This window comes from Hoplias malabaricus, chromosome 8 (assembly GCF_029633855.1).
Source record: "Hoplias malabaricus isolate fHopMal1 chromosome 8, fHopMal1.hap1, whole genome shotgun sequence".
Taxonomy (NCBI): Eukaryota; Metazoa; Chordata; class Actinopteri; order Characiformes; family Erythrinidae; genus Hoplias; species Hoplias malabaricus.
Window position 1 is genome coordinate 22,117,113 of NC_089807.1, and position 16,180 is coordinate 22,133,292.

General features: G+C 50.2%; 4 non-coding genes across 4 annotated transcripts; all 4 read left to right on the forward strand.

Moving 5' to 3' along the window:
* Positions 1–3,022: 3,022 nt before the first annotated feature.
* trnae-uuc (transfer RNA glutamic acid (anticodon UUC)) lies at positions 3,023–3,094 on the forward strand. Its single transcript has one exon. It is a non-coding gene; the product is annotated as a tRNA-Glu (tRNA).
* A 3,302-nt stretch (positions 3,095–6,396) lies between these two features.
* trnae-cuc (transfer RNA glutamic acid (anticodon CUC)) lies at positions 6,397–6,468 on the forward strand. The gene has a single exon. It is a non-coding gene; the product is annotated as a tRNA-Glu (tRNA).
* A 5,487-nt stretch (positions 6,469–11,955) lies between these two features.
* Positions 11,956–12,027, forward strand: trnae-cuc (transfer RNA glutamic acid (anticodon CUC)). Its single transcript has one exon. It is a non-coding gene; the product is annotated as a tRNA-Glu (tRNA).
* A 601-nt stretch (positions 12,028–12,628) lies between these two features.
* On the forward strand, positions 12,629–12,700 carry trnae-cuc (transfer RNA glutamic acid (anticodon CUC)). The gene has a single exon. It is a non-coding gene; the product is annotated as a tRNA-Glu (tRNA).
* Positions 12,701–16,180: the final 3,480 nt, after the last annotated feature.

Below are 16,180 nucleotides of genomic sequence, written 5' to 3' on the forward strand. Positions count from 1 at the left end.
TAGCCTAAAGAGTTGGACTGAAAACTGACAAGTGCATTTAGGACAGACTCGGATGCTCTCCTATGATTGTAGAACGAGTACATCTGGCAAAAGCCTAGCCCTAGCCCCTGAACTTAATCCTATCTCCTTCCTTTCAGACGTGGCTGAAAACGGTGTCCCTGGTGGTCTAGTGGCTAGGATTCGGCGCTCTCACCGCCGCGGCCTGGGTTCGATTCCCGGTCAGGGAAGCGTGTGCTTTCTTGCACACCAAGTCCACTGCAAGACTCTGGAAGCCCCCCACCCACATGCTGTGTAGGTTAAAGGAATGTAAAGCGTCCTCCTTCTGCTACTTCCTTTTTTGCCAAACTTCTAAACGACACGTTGCTGCCTCATTCACCACCTCCACACACCCACACCAGCGTGGCTTTATGCTTTCAAGTCTGCAAGTCTTTTAGGGAGGCAAGATAATGTTTGAGAAATTTGAATGGAACAGTGTAAATGATCCGTCACTGCCTTCAGCAGATTGCACTCTGGCATGCCAGCGCATCTGCAGGCAGGCACCTGGCCATGATATCCCGCAGTGGCGCGAGGGAAAAGAAAAGTCTTCTTCGAGCCGGATTTGAACCCACGACCTAAGGATCGCCTTATTAACAACTACAGTCCTCTGCTCTACCAACTGAGCTATCAAAGGTGCTAGCCTAAAGAGTTGGACTGAAAACTGACAAGTGCATTTAGGACAGACTCGGATGCTCTCCTATGATTGTAGAACGAGTACATCTGGCAAAAGCCTAGCCCTGGCCCCTGAACTTAATCCTATCTCCTTCCTTTCAGACGGGGCTGAAAACGGTGTCCCTGGTGGTCTAGTGGCTAGGATTCGGTGCTCTCACCGCCGCGGCCCGGGTTCGATTCCCGCTCAGGGAAGCGTGTGCTTTCTTGCACACCAAGTCCACTACAAGACTCTGGAAGCCCCCCACGCACATGCTGTGTAGGTTAAAGGAATGTAAAGCGTCCTCCTTCTGCTACTTCCTTTTTTGCCAAACTTCTAAACGACACGTTGCTGCCTCATTCACCACCTCCACACACCCACACCAGCGTGGCTTTATGCTTTCAAGTCTGCAAGTCTTTTAGGGAGGCAAGATAAAGTTTGAGAATTATTAACAACTACAGTCCTCTGCTCTACCAACTGAGCTATCAAAGGTGCTAGCCTAAAGAGTTGGACTGAGAACTGACAAGTGCATTTAGGACAGACTCGGATGCTCTCCTATGATTGTAGAACGAGTACATCTGGCAAAAGCCTAGCCCTAGCCCCTGAACTTAATCCTATCTCCTTCCTTTCAGACGTGGCTGAAAACGGTGTCCCTGGTGGTCTAGTGGCTAGGATTCGGCGCTCTCACCGCCGCGGCCCGGGTTCGATTCCCGCTCAGGGAAGCGTGTGCTTTCTTGCACACCAAGTCCACTACAAGACTCTGGAAGCCCCCCACCCACATGCTGTGTAGGTTAAAGGAATGTAAAGCGTCCTCCTTCTGCTACTTCCTTTTTTGCCAAACTTCTAAACGACACGTTGCTGCCTCATTCACCACCTCCACACACCCACACCAGCAAGGCTTTATGCTTTCAAGTCTGCAAGTCTTTTAGGGAGGCAAGATAAAGTTTGAGAATTATTAACAACTACAGTCCTCTGCTCTACCAACTGAGCTATCAAAGGTGCTAGCCTAAAGAGTTGGACTGAAAACTGACAAGTGCATTTAGGACAGACTCGGATGCTCTCCTATGATTGTAGAACGAGTACATCTGGCAAAAGCCTAGCCCTAGCCCCTGAACTTAATCCTATCTCCTTCCTTTCAGACGTGGCTGAAAACGGTGTCCCTGGTCGTCTAGTGGCTAGGATTCGGCGCACTCACCGCCGCGGCCCGGGATCGATTCCCGGTCAGGGAAGCGTGTGCTTTCTTGCACACCAAGTCCACTACAAGACTCTGGAAGCCCCCCACGCACATGCTGTGTAGGTTAAAGGAATGTAAAGCGTCCTCCTTCTGCTACTTCCTTTTTTGCCAAACTTCTAAACGACACGTTGCTGCCTCATTCACCACCTCCACACACCCACACCAGCGTGGCTTTATGCTTTCAAGTCTGCAAGTCTTTTAGGGAGGCAAGATAAAGTTTGAGAATTATTAACAACTACAGTCCTCTGCTCTACCAACTGAGCTATCAAAGGTGCTAGCCTAAAGAGTTGGACTGAAAACTGACAAGTGCATTTAGGACAGACTCGGATGCTCTCCTATGATTGTAGAACGAGTACATCTGGCAAAAGCCTAGCCCTAGCCCCTGAACTTAATCCTATCTCCTTCCTTTCAGACGTGGCTGAAAACGGTGTCCCTGGTCGTCTAGTGGCTAGGATTCGGCGCTCTCACCGCCGCGGCCCGGGATCGATTCCCGGTCAGGGAAGCGTGTGCTTTCTTGCACACCAAGTCCACTACAAGACTCTGGAAGCCCCCCACGCACATGCTGTGTAGGTTAAAGGAATGTAAAGCGTCCTCCTTCTGCTACTTCCTTTTTTGCCAAACTTCTAAACGACACGTTGCTGCCTCATTCACCACCTCCACACACCCACACCAGCGTGGCTTTATGCTTTCAAGTCTGCAAGTCTTTTAGGGAGGCAAGATAATGTTTGAGAAATTTGAATGGAACAGTGTAAATGATCCGTCACTGCCTTTAGCAGATTGCACTCTGGCATGCCAGCGCATCTGCAGGCAGGCACCTGGCCATGATATCCCGCAGTGGCGCGAGGGAAAAGAAAAGTCTTCTTCGAGCCGGATTTGAACCCGCGACCTAAGGATCGCCTTATTAACAACTACAGTCCTCCGCTCTACCAACTGAGCTATCAAAGGTGCTAGCCTAAAGAGTTGGACTGAAAACTGACAAGTGCATTTAGGACAGACTCGGATGCTCTCCTATGATTGTAGAACGAGTACATCTGGCAAAAGCCTAGCCCTAGCCCCTGAACTTAATCCTATCTCCTTCCTTTCAGACATGGCTGAAAATGGTGTCCCTGGTGGTCTAGTGGCTAGGATTCGGCGCTTTCATCGCCGCGGCCCGGGTTCGATTCCCGGTCAGGGAAGCGTGTGCTTTCTTGCACACCAAGTCCACTACAAGACTCTGGAAGCCCCCCACCCACATGCTGTGTAGGTTAAAGGAATGTAAAGCGTCCTCCTTCTGCTACTTCCTTTTTTGCCAAACTTCTAAACGACACGTTGCTGCCTCATTCACCACCTCCACACACCCACACCAGCGTGGCTTTATGCTTTCAAGTCTGCAAGTCTTTTAGGGAGGCAAGATAAAGTTTGAGAATTATTAACAACTACAGTCCTCTGCTCTACCAACTGAGCTATCAAAGGTGCTAGCCTAAAGAGTTGGACTGAAAACTGACAAGTGCATTTAGGACAGACTCGGATGCTCTCCTATGATTGTAGAACGAGTACATCTGGCAAAAGCCTAGCCCTAGCCCCTGAACTTAATCCTATCTCCTTCCTTTCAGACGTGGCTGAAAACGGTGTCCCTGGTGGTCTAGTGGCTAGGATTCGGCGCTCTCACCGCCGCGGCCTGGGTTCGATTCCCGGTCAGGGAAGCGTGTGCTTTCTTGCACACCAAGTCCACTACAAGACTCTGGAAGCCCCCCACCCACATGCTGTGTAGGTTAAAGGAATGTAAAGCGTCCTCCTTCTGCTACTTCCTTTTTTGCCAAACTTCTAAACGACACGTTGCTGCCTCATTCACCACCTCCACACACCCACACCAGCGTGGCTTTATGCTTTCAAGTCTGCAAGTCTTTTAGGGAGGCAAGATAATGTTTGAGAAATTTGAATGGAACAGTGTAAATGATCCGTCACTGCCTTCAGCAGATTGCACTCTGGCATGCCAGCGCATCTGCAGGCAGGCACCTGGCCATGATATCCCGCAGTGGCGCGAGGGAAAAGAAAAGTCTTCTTCGAGCCGGATTTGAACCCACGACCTAAGGATCACCTTATTAACAACTACAGTCCTCTGCTCTACCAACTGAGCTATCAAAGGTGCTAGCCTAAAGAGTTGGACTGAAAACTGACAAGTGCATTTAGGACAGACTCGGATGCTCTCCTATGATTGTAGAACGAGTACATCTGGCAAAAGCCTAGCCCTGGCCCCTGAACTTAATCCTATCTCCTTCCTTTCAGACGGGGCTGAAAACGGTGTCCCTGGTGGTCTAGTGGCTAGGATTCGGTGCTCTCACCGCCGCGGCCCGGGTTCGATTCCCGCTCAGGGAAGCGTGTGCTTTCTTGCACACCAAGTCCACTACAAGACTCTGGAAGCCCCCCACGCACATGCTGTGTAGGTTAAAGGAATGTAAAGCGTCCTCCTTCTGCTACTTCCTTTTTTGCCAAACTTCTAAACGACACGTTGCTGCCTCATTCACCACCTCCACACACCCACACCAGCGTGGCTTTATGCTTTCAAGTCTGCAAGTCTTTTAGGGAGGCAAGATAAAGTTTGAGAATTATTAACAACTACAGTCCTCTGCTCTACCAACTGAGCTATCAAAGGTGCTAGCCTAAAGAGTTGGACTGAGAACTGACAAGTGCATTTAGGACAGACTCGGATGCTCTCCTATGATTGTAGAACGAGTACATCTGGCAAAAGCCTAGCCCTAGCCCCTGAACTTAATCCTATCTCCTTCCTTTCAGACGTGGCTGAAAACGGTGTCCCTGGTGGTCTAGTGGCTAGGATTCGGCGCTCTCACCGCCGCGGCCCGGGTTCGATTCCCGCTCAGGGAAGCGTGTGCTTTCTTGCACACCAAGTCCACTACAAGACTCTGGAAGCCCCCCACCCACATGCTGTGTAGGTTAAAGGAATGTAAAGCGTCCTCCTTCTGCTACTTCCTTTTTTGCCAAACTTCTAAACGACACGTTGCTGCCTCATTCACCACCTCCACACACCCACACCAGCAAGGCTTTATGCTTTCAAGTCTGCAAGTCTTTTAGGGAGGCAAGATAAAGTTTGAGAATTATTAACAACTACAGTCCTCTGCTCTACCAACTGAGCTATCAAAGGTGCTAGCCTAAAGAGTTGGACTGAAAACTGACAAGTGCATTTAGGACAGACTCGGATGCTCTCCTATGATTGTAGAACGAGTACATCTGGCAAAAGCCTAGCCCTAGCCCCTGAACTTAATCCTATCTCCTTCCTTTCAGACGCGGCTGAAAACGGTGTCCCTGGTCGTCTAGTGGCTAGGATTCGGCGCACTCACCGCCGCGGCCCGGGATCGATTCCCGGTCAGGGAAGCGTGTGCTTTCTTGCACACCAAGTCCACTACAAGACTCTGGAAGCCCCCCACGCACATGCTGTGTAGGTTAAAGGAATGTAAAGCGTCCTCCTTCTGCTACTTCCTTTTTTGCCAAACTTCTAAACGACACGTTGCTGCCTCATTCACCACCTCCACACACCCACACCAGCGTGGCTTTATGCTTTCAAGTCTGCAAGTCTTTTAGGGAGGCAAGATAAAGTTTGAGAATTATTAACAACTACAGTCCTCTGCTCTACCAACTGAGCTATCAAAGGTGCTAGCCTAAAGAGTTGGACTGAAAACTGACAAGTGCATTTAGGACAGACTCGGATGCTCTCCTATGATTGTAGAACGAGTACATCTGGCAAAAGCCTAGCCCTAGCCCCTGAACTTAATCCTATCTCCTTCCTTTCAGACGTGGCTGAAAACGGTGTCCCTGGTCGTCTAGTGGCTAGGATTCGGCGCTCTCACCGCCGCGGCCCGGGATCGATTCCCGGTCAGGGAAGCGTGTGCTTTCTTGCACACCAAGTCCACTACAAGACTCTGGAAGCCCCCCACGCACATGCTGTGTAGGTTAAAGGAATGTAAAGCGTCCTCCTTCTGCTACTTCCTTTTTTGCCAAACTTCTAAACGACACGTTGCTGCCTCATTCACCACCTCCACACACCCACACCAGCGTGGCTTTATGCTTTCAAGTCTGCAAGTCTTTTAGGGAGGCAAGATAATGTTTGAGAAATTTGAATGGAACAGTGTAAATGATCCGTCACTGCCTTTAGCAGATTGCACTCTGGCATGCCAGCGCATCTGCAGGCAGGCACCTGGCCATGATATCCCGCAGTGGCGCGAGGGAAAAGAAAAGTCTTCTTCGAGCCGGATTTGAACCCGCGACCTAAGGATCGCCTTATTAACAACTACAGTCCTCCGCTCTACCAACTGAGCTATCAAAGGTGCTAGCCTAAAGAGTTGGACTGAAAACTGACAAGTGCATTTAGGACAGACTCGGATGCTCTCCTATGATTGTAGAACGAGTACATCTGGCAAAAGCCTAGCCCTAGCCCCTGAACTTAATCCTATCTCCTTCCTTTCAGACGTGGCTGAAAACGGTGTCCCTGGTGGTCTAGTGGCTAGGATTCGGCGCTCTCACCGCCGCGGCCCGGGTTCGATTCCCGGTCAGGGAAGCGTGTGCTTTCTTGCACACCAAGTCCACTACAAGACTCTGGAAGCCCCCCACCCACATGCTGTGTAGGTTAAAGGAATGTAAAGCGTCCTCCTTCTGCTACTTCCTTTTTTGCCAAACTTCTAAACGACACGTTGCTGCCTCAATCACCACCTCCACACACCCACACCAGCGTGGCTTTATGCTTTCAAGTCTGCAAGTCTTTTAGGGAGGCAAGATAAAGTTTGAGAATTATTAACAACTACAGTCCTCTGCTCTACCAACTGAGCTATCAAAGGTGCTAGCCTAAAGAGTTGGACTGAAAACTGACAAGTGCATTTAGGACAGACTCGGATGCTCTCCTATGATTGTAGAACGAGTACATCTGGCAAAAGCCTAGCCCTAGCCCCTGAACTTAATCCTATCTCCTTCCTTTCAGACGTGGCTGAAAACGGTGTCCCTGGTGGTCTAGTGGCTAGGATTCGGCGCACTCACCGCCGCGGCCCGGGATCGATTCCCGGTCAGGGAAGCGTGTGCTTTCTTGCACACCAAGTCCACTACAAGACTCTGGAAGCCCCCCACGCACATGCTGTGTAGGTTAAAGGAATGTAAAGCGTCCTCCTTCTGCTACTTCCTTTTTTGCCAAACTTCTAAACGACACGTTGCTGCCTCATTCACCACCTCCACACACCCACACCAGCGTGGCTTTATGCTTTCAAGTCTGCAAGTCTTTTAGGGAGGCAAGATAAAGTTTGAGAATTATTAACAACTACAGTCCTCTGCTCTACCAACTGAGCTATCAAAGGTGCTAGCCTAAAGAGTTGGACTGAAAACTGACAAGTGCATTTAGGACAGACTCGGATGCTCTCCTATGATTGTAGAACGAGTACATCTGGCAAAAGCCTAGCCCTAGCCCCTGAACTTAATCCTATCTCCTTCCTTTCAGACGTGGCTGAAAACGGTGTCCCTGGTCGTCTAGTGGCTAGGATTCGGCGCTCTCACCGCCGCGGCCCGGGATCGATTCCCGGTCAGGGAAGCGTGTGCTTTCTTGCACACCAAGTCCACTACAAGACTCTGGAAGCCCCCCACGCACATGCTGTGTAGGTTAAAGGAATGTAAAGCGTCCTCCTTCTGCTACTTCCTTTTTTGCCAAACTTCTAAACGACACGTTGCTGCCTCATTCACCACCTCCACACACCCACACCAGCGTGGCTTTATGCTTTCAAGTCTGCAAGTCTTTTAGGGAGGCAAGATAATGTTTGAGAAATTTGAATGGAACAGTGTAAATGATCCGTCACTGCCTTCAGCAGATTGCACTCTGGCATGCCAGCGCATCTGCAGGCAGGCACCTGGCCATGATATCCCGCAGTGGCGCGAGGGAAAAGAAAAGTCTTCTTCGAGCCAGATTTGAACCCGCAACCTAAGGATCGCCTTATTAACAACTACAGTCCTCTGCTCTACCAACTGAGCTATCAAAGGTGCTAGCCTAAAGAGTTGGACTGAAAACTGACAAGTGCATTTAGGACAGACTCGGATGCTCTCCTATGATTGTAGAACGAGTACATCTGGCAAAAGCCTAGCCCTAGCCCCTGAACTTAATCCTATCTCCTTCCTTTCAGACATGGCTGAAAACGGTGTCCCTGGTGGTCTAGTGGCTAGGATTCGGCGCTCTCATCGCCGCGGCCCGGGTTCGATTCCCGGTCAGGAAAGCGTGTGCTTTCTTGCACACCAAGTCCACTACAAGACTCTGGAAGCCCCCCACCCACATGCTGTGTAGGTTAAAGGAATGTAAAGCGTCCTCCTTCTGCTACTTCCTTTTTTGCCAAACTTCTAAACGACACGTTGCTGCCTCATTCACCACCTCCACACACCCACACCAGCGTGGCTTTATGCTTTCAAGTCTGCAAGTCTTTTAGGGAGGCAAGATAAAGTTTGAGAATTATTAACAACTACAGTCCTCTGCTCTACCAACTGAGCTATCAAATGTGCTAGCCTAAAGAGTTGGACTGAAAACTGACAAGTGCATTTAGGACAGACTCGGATGCTCTCCTATGATTGTAGAACGAGTACATCTGGCAAAAGCCTAGCCCTAGCCCCTGAACTTAATCCTATCTCCTTCCTTTCAGACGTGGCTGAAAACAGTGTCCCTGGTGGTCTAGTGGCTAGGATTCGGCGCTCTCACCGCCGCGGCCTGGGTTCGATTCCCGGTCAGGGAAGCGTGTGCTTTCTTGCACACCAAGTCCACTACAAGACTCTGGAAGCCCCCCACGCACATGCTGTGTAGGTTAAAGGAATGTAAAGCGTCCTCCTTCTGCTACTTCCTTTTTTGCCAAACTTCTAAACGACACGTTGCTGCCTCATTCACCACCTCCACACACCCACACCAGCGTGGCTTTATGCTTTCAAGTCTGCAAGTCTTTTAGGGAGGCAAGATAATGTTTGAGAAATTTGAATGGAACAGTGTAAATGATCCGTCACTGCCTTTAGCAGATTGCACTCTGGCATGCCAGCGCATCTGCAGGCAGGCACCTGGCCATGATATCCCGCAGTGGCGCGAGGGAAAAGAAAAGTCTTCTTCGAGCCGGATTTGAACCCGCGACCTAAGGATCGCCTTATTAACAACTACAGTCCTCTGCTCTACCAACTGAGCTATCAAAGGTGCTAGCCTAAAGAGTTGGACTGAAAACTGACAAGTGCATTTAGGACAGACTCGGATGCTCTCCTATGATTGTAGAACGAGTACATCTGGCAAAAGCCTAGCCCTAGCCCCTGAACTTAATCCTATCTCCTTCCTTTCAGACGTGGCTGAAAATGGTGTCCCTGGTGGTCTAGTGGCTAGGATTCGGCGCTCTCACCGCCGCGGCCTGGGTTCGATTCCCGGTCAGGGAAGCGTGTGCTTTCTTGCACACCAAGTCCACTACAAGACTCTGGAAGCCCCCCACCCACATGCTGTGTAGGTTAAAGGAATGTAAAGCGTCCTCCTTCTGCTACTTCCTTTTTTGCCAAACTTCTAAACGACACGTTGCTGCCTCATTCACCACCTCCACACACCCACACCAGCGTGGCTTTATGCTTTCAAGTCTGCAAGTCTTTTAGGGAGGCAAGATAAAGTTTGAGAAATTTGAATGGAACAGTGTAAATGATCCGTCACTGCCTTCAGCAGATTGCACTCTGGCATGCCAGCGCATCTGCAGGCAGGCACCTGGCCATGATATCCGGCAGTGGCGCGAGGGAAAAGAAAAGTCTTCTTCGAGCCGGATTTGAACCCGCGACCTAAGGATTGCCTTATTAACAACTACAGTCCTCCGCTCTACCAACTGAGCTATCAAAGGTGCTAGCCTAAAGAGTTGGACTGAAAACTGACAAGTGCATTTAGGACAGACTCGGATGCTCTCCTATGATTGTAGAACGAGTACATCTGGCAAAAGCCTAGCCCTAGCCCCTGAACTTAATCCTATCTCCTTCCTTTCAGACGTGGCTGAAAACGGTGTCCCTGGTGGTCTAGTGGCTAGGATTCGGCGCTCTCACCGCCGCGGCCCGGGTTCGATTCCTGGTCAGGGAAGCGTGTGCTTTCTTGCACACCAAGTCCACTACAAGACTCTGGAAGCCCCCCACCCACATGCTGTGTAGGTTAAAGGAATGTAAAGCGTCCTCCTTCTGCTACTTCCTTTTTTGCCAAACTTCTAAACGACACGTTGCTGCCTCATTCACCACCTCCACACACCCACACCAGCGTGGCTTTATGCTTTCAAGTCTGCAAGTCTTTTAGGGAGGCAAGATAAAGTTTGAGAAATTTGAATGGAACAGTGTAAATGATCCGTCACTGCCTTCAGCATATTGCACTCTGGCATGCCAGCGCATCTGCAGGCAGGCACCTGGCCATGATATCCCGCAGTGGCGCGAGGGAAAAGAAAAGTCTTCTTTGAGCCGGATTTGAACCCGCGACCTAAGGATCGCCTTATTAACAACTACAGTCCTCTGCTCTACCAACTGAGCTATCAAAGGTGCTAGCCTAAAGAGTTGGACTGAAAACTGACAAGTGCATTTAGGACAGACTCGGATGCTCTCCTATGATTGTAGAACGAGTACATCTGGCAAAAGCCTAGCCCTAGCCCCTGAACTTAATCCTATCTCCTTCCTTTCAGACATGGCTGAAAACGGTGTCCCTGGTCGTCTAGTGGCTAGGATTCGGCGCTCTCACCGCCGCGGCCCGGGATCGATTCCCGGTCAGGGAAGCGTGTGCTTTCTTGCACACCAAGTCCACTACAAGATTCTGGAAGCCCCCCACGCACATGCTGTGTAGGTTAAAGGAATGTAAAGCGTCCTCCTTCTGCTACTTCCTTTTTTGCCAAACTTCTAAACGACACGTTGCTGCCTCATTCACCACCTCCACACACCCACACCAGCGTGGCTTTATGCTTTCAAGTCTGCAAGTCTTTTAGGGAGGCAAGATAAAGTTTGAGAAATTTGAATGGAACAGTGTAAATGATCCGTCACTGCCTTCAGCATATTGCACTCTGGCATGCCAGCGCATCTGCAGGCAGGCACCTGGCCATGATATCCGGCAGTGGCGCGAGGGAAAAGAAAAGTCTTCTTCGAGCCGGATTTGAAGCCGCGACCTAAGGATCGCCTTATTAACAACTACAGTCCTCTGCTCTACCAACTGAGCTATCAAAGGTGCTAGCCTAAAGAGTTGGACTGAAAACTGACAAGTGCATTTAGGACAGACTCGGATGCTCTCCTATGATTGTAGAACGAGTACATCTGGCAAAAGCCTAGCCCTAGCCCCTGAACTTAATCCTATCTCCTTCCTTTCAGACGTGGCTGAAAACGGTGTCCCTGGTGGTCTAGTGGCTAGGATTTGGCGCTCTCACCGCCGTGGCCTGGGTTCGATTCCCGGTCAGGGAAGCGTGTGCTTTCTTGCACACCAAGTCCACTACAAGACTCTGGAAGCCCCCCACCCACATGCTGTGTAGGTTAAAGGAATGTAAAGCGTCCTCCTTCTGCTACTTCCTTTTTTGCCAAACTTCTAAACGACACGTTGCTGCCTCATTCACCACCTCCACACACCCACACCAGCGTGGCTTTATGCTTTCAAGTCTGCAAGTCTTTTAGGGAGGCAAGATAAAGTTTGAGAAATTTGAATGGAACAGTGTAAATGATCCGTCACTGCCTTCAGCATATTGCACTCTGGCATGCCAGCGCATCTGCAGGCAGGCACCTGGCCATGATATCCCGCAGTGGCGCGAGGGAAAAGAAAAGTCTTCTTCGAGCCGGATTTGAACCCGCGACCTAAGGATCGCCTTATTAACAACTACAGTCCTCAGCGCTACCAACTGAGCTATCAAAGGTGCTAGCCTAAAGAGTTGGACTGAAAACTGACAAGTGCATTTAGGACAGACTCGGATGCTCTCCTATGATTGTAGAACGAGTACATCTGGCAAAAGCCTAGCCCTAGCCCCTGAACTTAATCCTATCTCCTTCCTTTCAGACGTGGCTGAAAACGGTGTCCCTGGTGGTCTAGTGGCTAGGATTTGGCGCTCTCACCGCCGTGGCCCGGGTTCGATTCCCGGTCAGGGAAGCGTGTGCTTTCTTGCACACCAAGTCCACTACAAGACTCTGGAAGCCCCCCACCCACATGTTGTGTAGGTTAAAGGAATGTAAAGCGTCCTCCTTCTGCTACTTCCTTTTTTGCCAAACTTCTAAACGACACGTTGCTGCCTCATTCACCACCTCCACACACCCACACCAGCGTGGCTTTATGCTTTCAAGTCTGCAAGTCTTTTAGGGAGGCAAGATAAAGTTTGAGAAATTTGAATGGAACAGTGTAAATTATCCGTCACTGCCTTCAGCATATTGCACTCTGGCATGCCAGCGCATCTGCAGGCAGGCACCTGGCCATGATATCCCGCAGTGGCGCGAGGGAAAAGAAAAGTCTTCTTTGAGCCGGATTTGAACCCGCGACCTAAGGATCGCCTTATTAACAACTACAGTCCTCTGCGCTACCAACTGAGCTATCAAAGGTGCTAGCCTAAAGAGTTGGACTGAAAACTGACAAGTGCATTTAGGACAGACTCGGATGCTCTCCTATGATTGTAGAACGAGTACATCTGGCAAAAGCCTAGCCCTAGCCCCTGAACTTAATCCTATCTCCTTCCTTTCAGACGTGGCTGAAAACGGTGTCCCTGGTGGTCTAGTGGCTAGGATTTGGCGCTCTCACCGCCGTGGCCCGGGTTCGATTCCCGGTCAGGGAAGCGTGTGCTTTCTTGCACACCAAGTCCACTACAAGACTCTGGAAGCCCCCCACCCACATGCTGTGTAGGTTAAAGGAGTGTAAAGCGTCCTCCTTCTGCTACTTCCTTTTTTGCCAAACTTCTAAACGACACGTTGCTGCCTCATTCACCACCTCCACACACCCACACCAGCGTGGCTTTATGCTTTCAAGTCTGCAAGTCTTTTAGGGAGGCAAGATAAAGTTTGAGAAATTTGAATGGAACAGTGTAAATTATCCGTCACTGCCTTCAGCATATTGCACTCTGGCATGCCAGCGCATCTGCAGGCAGGCACCTGGCCATGATATCCGGCAGTGGCGCGAGGGAAAAGAGAAGTCTTCTTCGAGCCGGATTTGAACCCGCGACCTAAGGATCGCCTTATTAACAACTACAGTCCTCTGCTCTACCAACTGAGCTATCAAAGGTGCTAGCCTAAAGAGTTGGACTGAAAACTGACAAGTGCATTTAGGACAGACTCGGATGCTCTCCTATGATTGTAGAACGAGTACATCTGGCAAAAGCCTAGCCCTAGCCCCTGAACTTAATCCTATCTCCTTCCTTTCAGACGTGGCTGAAAACGGTGTCCCTGGTCGTCTAGTGGCTAGGATTCGGCGCTCTCACCGCCGCGGCCCGGGATCGATTCCCGGTCAGGGAAGCGTGTGCTTTCTTGCACACCAAGTCCACTACAAGACTCTGGAAGCCCCCCACCCACATGCTGTGTAGGTTAAAGGAATGTAAAGCGTCCTCCTTCTGCTACTTCCTTTTTTGCCAAACTTCTAAACGACACGTTGCTGCCTCATTCACCACCTCCACACACCCACACCAGCGTGGCTTTATGCTTTCAAGTCTGCAAGTCTTTTAGGGAGGCAAGATAAAGTTTGAGAAATTTGAATGGAACAGTGTAAATGATCCGTCACTGCCTTCAGCATATTGCACTCTGGCATGCCAGCGCATCTGCAGGCAGGCACCTGGCCATGATATCCCGCAGTGGCGCGAGGGAAAAGAAAAGTCTTCTTCGAGCCGGATTTGAACCCGCGACCTAAGGATCGCCTTATTAACAACTACAGTCCTCTGCTCTACCAACTGAGCTATCAAAGGTGCTAGCCTAAAGAGTTGGACTGAAAACTGACAAGTGCATTTAGGACAGACTCGGATGCTCTCCTATGATTGTAGAACGAGTACATCTGGCAAAAGCCTAGCCCTAGCCCCTGAACTTAATCCTATCTCCTTCCTTTCAGACATGGCTGAAAACAGTGTCCCTGGTCGTCTAGTGGCTAGGATTCGGCGCTCTCACAGCCGCGGCCCGGGATCGATTCCCGGTCAGGGAAGCGTGTGCTTTCTTGCACACCAAGTCCACTACAAGACTCTGGAAGCCCCCCACGCACATGCTGTGTAGGTTAAAGGAATGTAAAGCGTCCTCCTTCTGCTACTTCCTTTTTTGCCAAACTTCTAAACGACACGTTGCTGCCTCAATCACCACCTCCACACACCCACACCAGCGTGGCTTTATGCTTTCAAGTCTGCAAGTCTTTTAGGGAGGCAAGATAATGTTTGAGAAATTTGAATGGAACAGTGTAAATGATCCGTAACTGCCTTTAGCAGATTGCACTCTGGCATGCCAGCGCATCTGCAGGCAGGCACCTGGCCATGATATCCCGCAGTGGCGCGAGGGAAAAGAAAAGTCTTCTTCGAGCCGGATTTGAACCCGCGACCTAAGGATCGCCTTATTAACAACTACAGTCCTCCGCTCTACCAACTGAGCTATCAAAGGTGCTAGCCTAAAGAGTTGGACTGAAAACTGACAAGTGCATTTAGGACAGACTCGGATGCTCTCCTATGATTGTAGAACGAGTACATCTGGCAAAAGCCTAGCCCTAGCCCCTGAACTTAATCCTATCTCCTTCCTTTCAGACGTGGCTGAAAACGGTGTCCCTGGTGGTCTAGTGGCTAGGATTCGGCGCTCTCACCGCCGCGGCCCGGGTTCGATTCCTGGTCAGGGAAGCGTGTGCTTTCTTGCACACCAAGTCCACTACAAGACTCTGGAAGCCCCCCACCCACATGCTGTGTAGGTTAAAGGAATGTAAAGCGTCCTCCTTCTGCTACTTCCTTTTTTGCCAAACTTCTAAACGACACGTTGCTGCCTCATTCACCACCTCCACACACCCACACCAGCGTGGCTTTATGCTTTCAAGTCTGCAAGTCTTTTAGGGAGGCAAGATAAAGTTTGAGAAATTTGAATGGAACAGTGTAAATGATCCGTCACTGCCTTCAGCATATTGCACTCTGGCATGCCAGCGCATCTGCAGGCAGGCACCTGGCCATGATATCCCGCAGTGGCGCGAGGGAAAAGAAAAGTCTTCTTTGAGCCGGATTTGAACCCGCGACCTAAGGATCGCCTTATTAACAACTACAGTCCTCTGCTCTACCAACTGAGCTATCAAAGGTGCTAGCCTAAAGAGTTGGACTGAAAACTGAAAAGTGCATTTAGGACAGACTCGGATGCTCTCCTATGATTGTAGAACGAGTACATCTGGCAAAAGCCTAGCCCTAGCCCCTGAACTTAATCCTATCTCCTTCCTTTCAGACATGGCTGAAAACGGTGTCCCTGGTCGTCTAGTGGCTAGGATTCGGCGCTCTCACCGCCGCGGCCCGGGATCGATTCCCGGTCAGGGAAGCGTGTGCTTTCTTGCACACCAAGTCCACTACAAGATTCTGGAAGCCCCCCACGCACATGCTGTGTAGGTTAAAGGAATGTAAAGCGTCCTCCTTCTGCTACTTCCTTTTTTGCCAAACTTCTAAACGACACGTTGCTGCCTCATTCACCACCTCCACACACCCACACCAGCGTGGCTTTATGCTTTCAAGTCTGCAAGTCTTTTAGGGAGGCAAGATAAAGTTTGAGAAATTTGAATGGAACAGTGTAAATGATCCGTCACTGTCTTCAGCATATTGCACTCTGGCATGCCAGCGCATCTGCAGGCAGGCACCTGGCCATGATATCCGGCAGTGGCGCGAGGGAAAAGAAAAGTCTTCTTCGAGCCGGATTTGAAGCCGCGACCTAAGGATCGCCTTATTAACAACTACAGTCCTCTGCTCTACCAACTGAGCTATCAAAGGTGCTAGCCTAAAGAGTTGGACTGAAAACTGACAAGTGCATTTAGGACAGACTCGGATGCTCTCCTATGATTGTAGAACGAGTACATCTGGCAAAAGCCTAGCCCTAGCCCCTGAACTTAATCCTATCTCCTTCCTTTCAGACGTGGCTGAAAACGGTGTCCCTGGTGGTCTAGTGGCTAGGATTTGGCGCTCTCACCGCCGTGGCCTGGGTTCGATTCCCGGTCAGGGAAGCGTGTGCTTTCTTGCACACCAAGTCCACTACAAGACTCTGGAAGCCCCCCACCCACATGCTGTGTAGGTTAAAGGAATGTAAAGCGTCCTCCTTCTGCTACTTCCTTTTTTGCC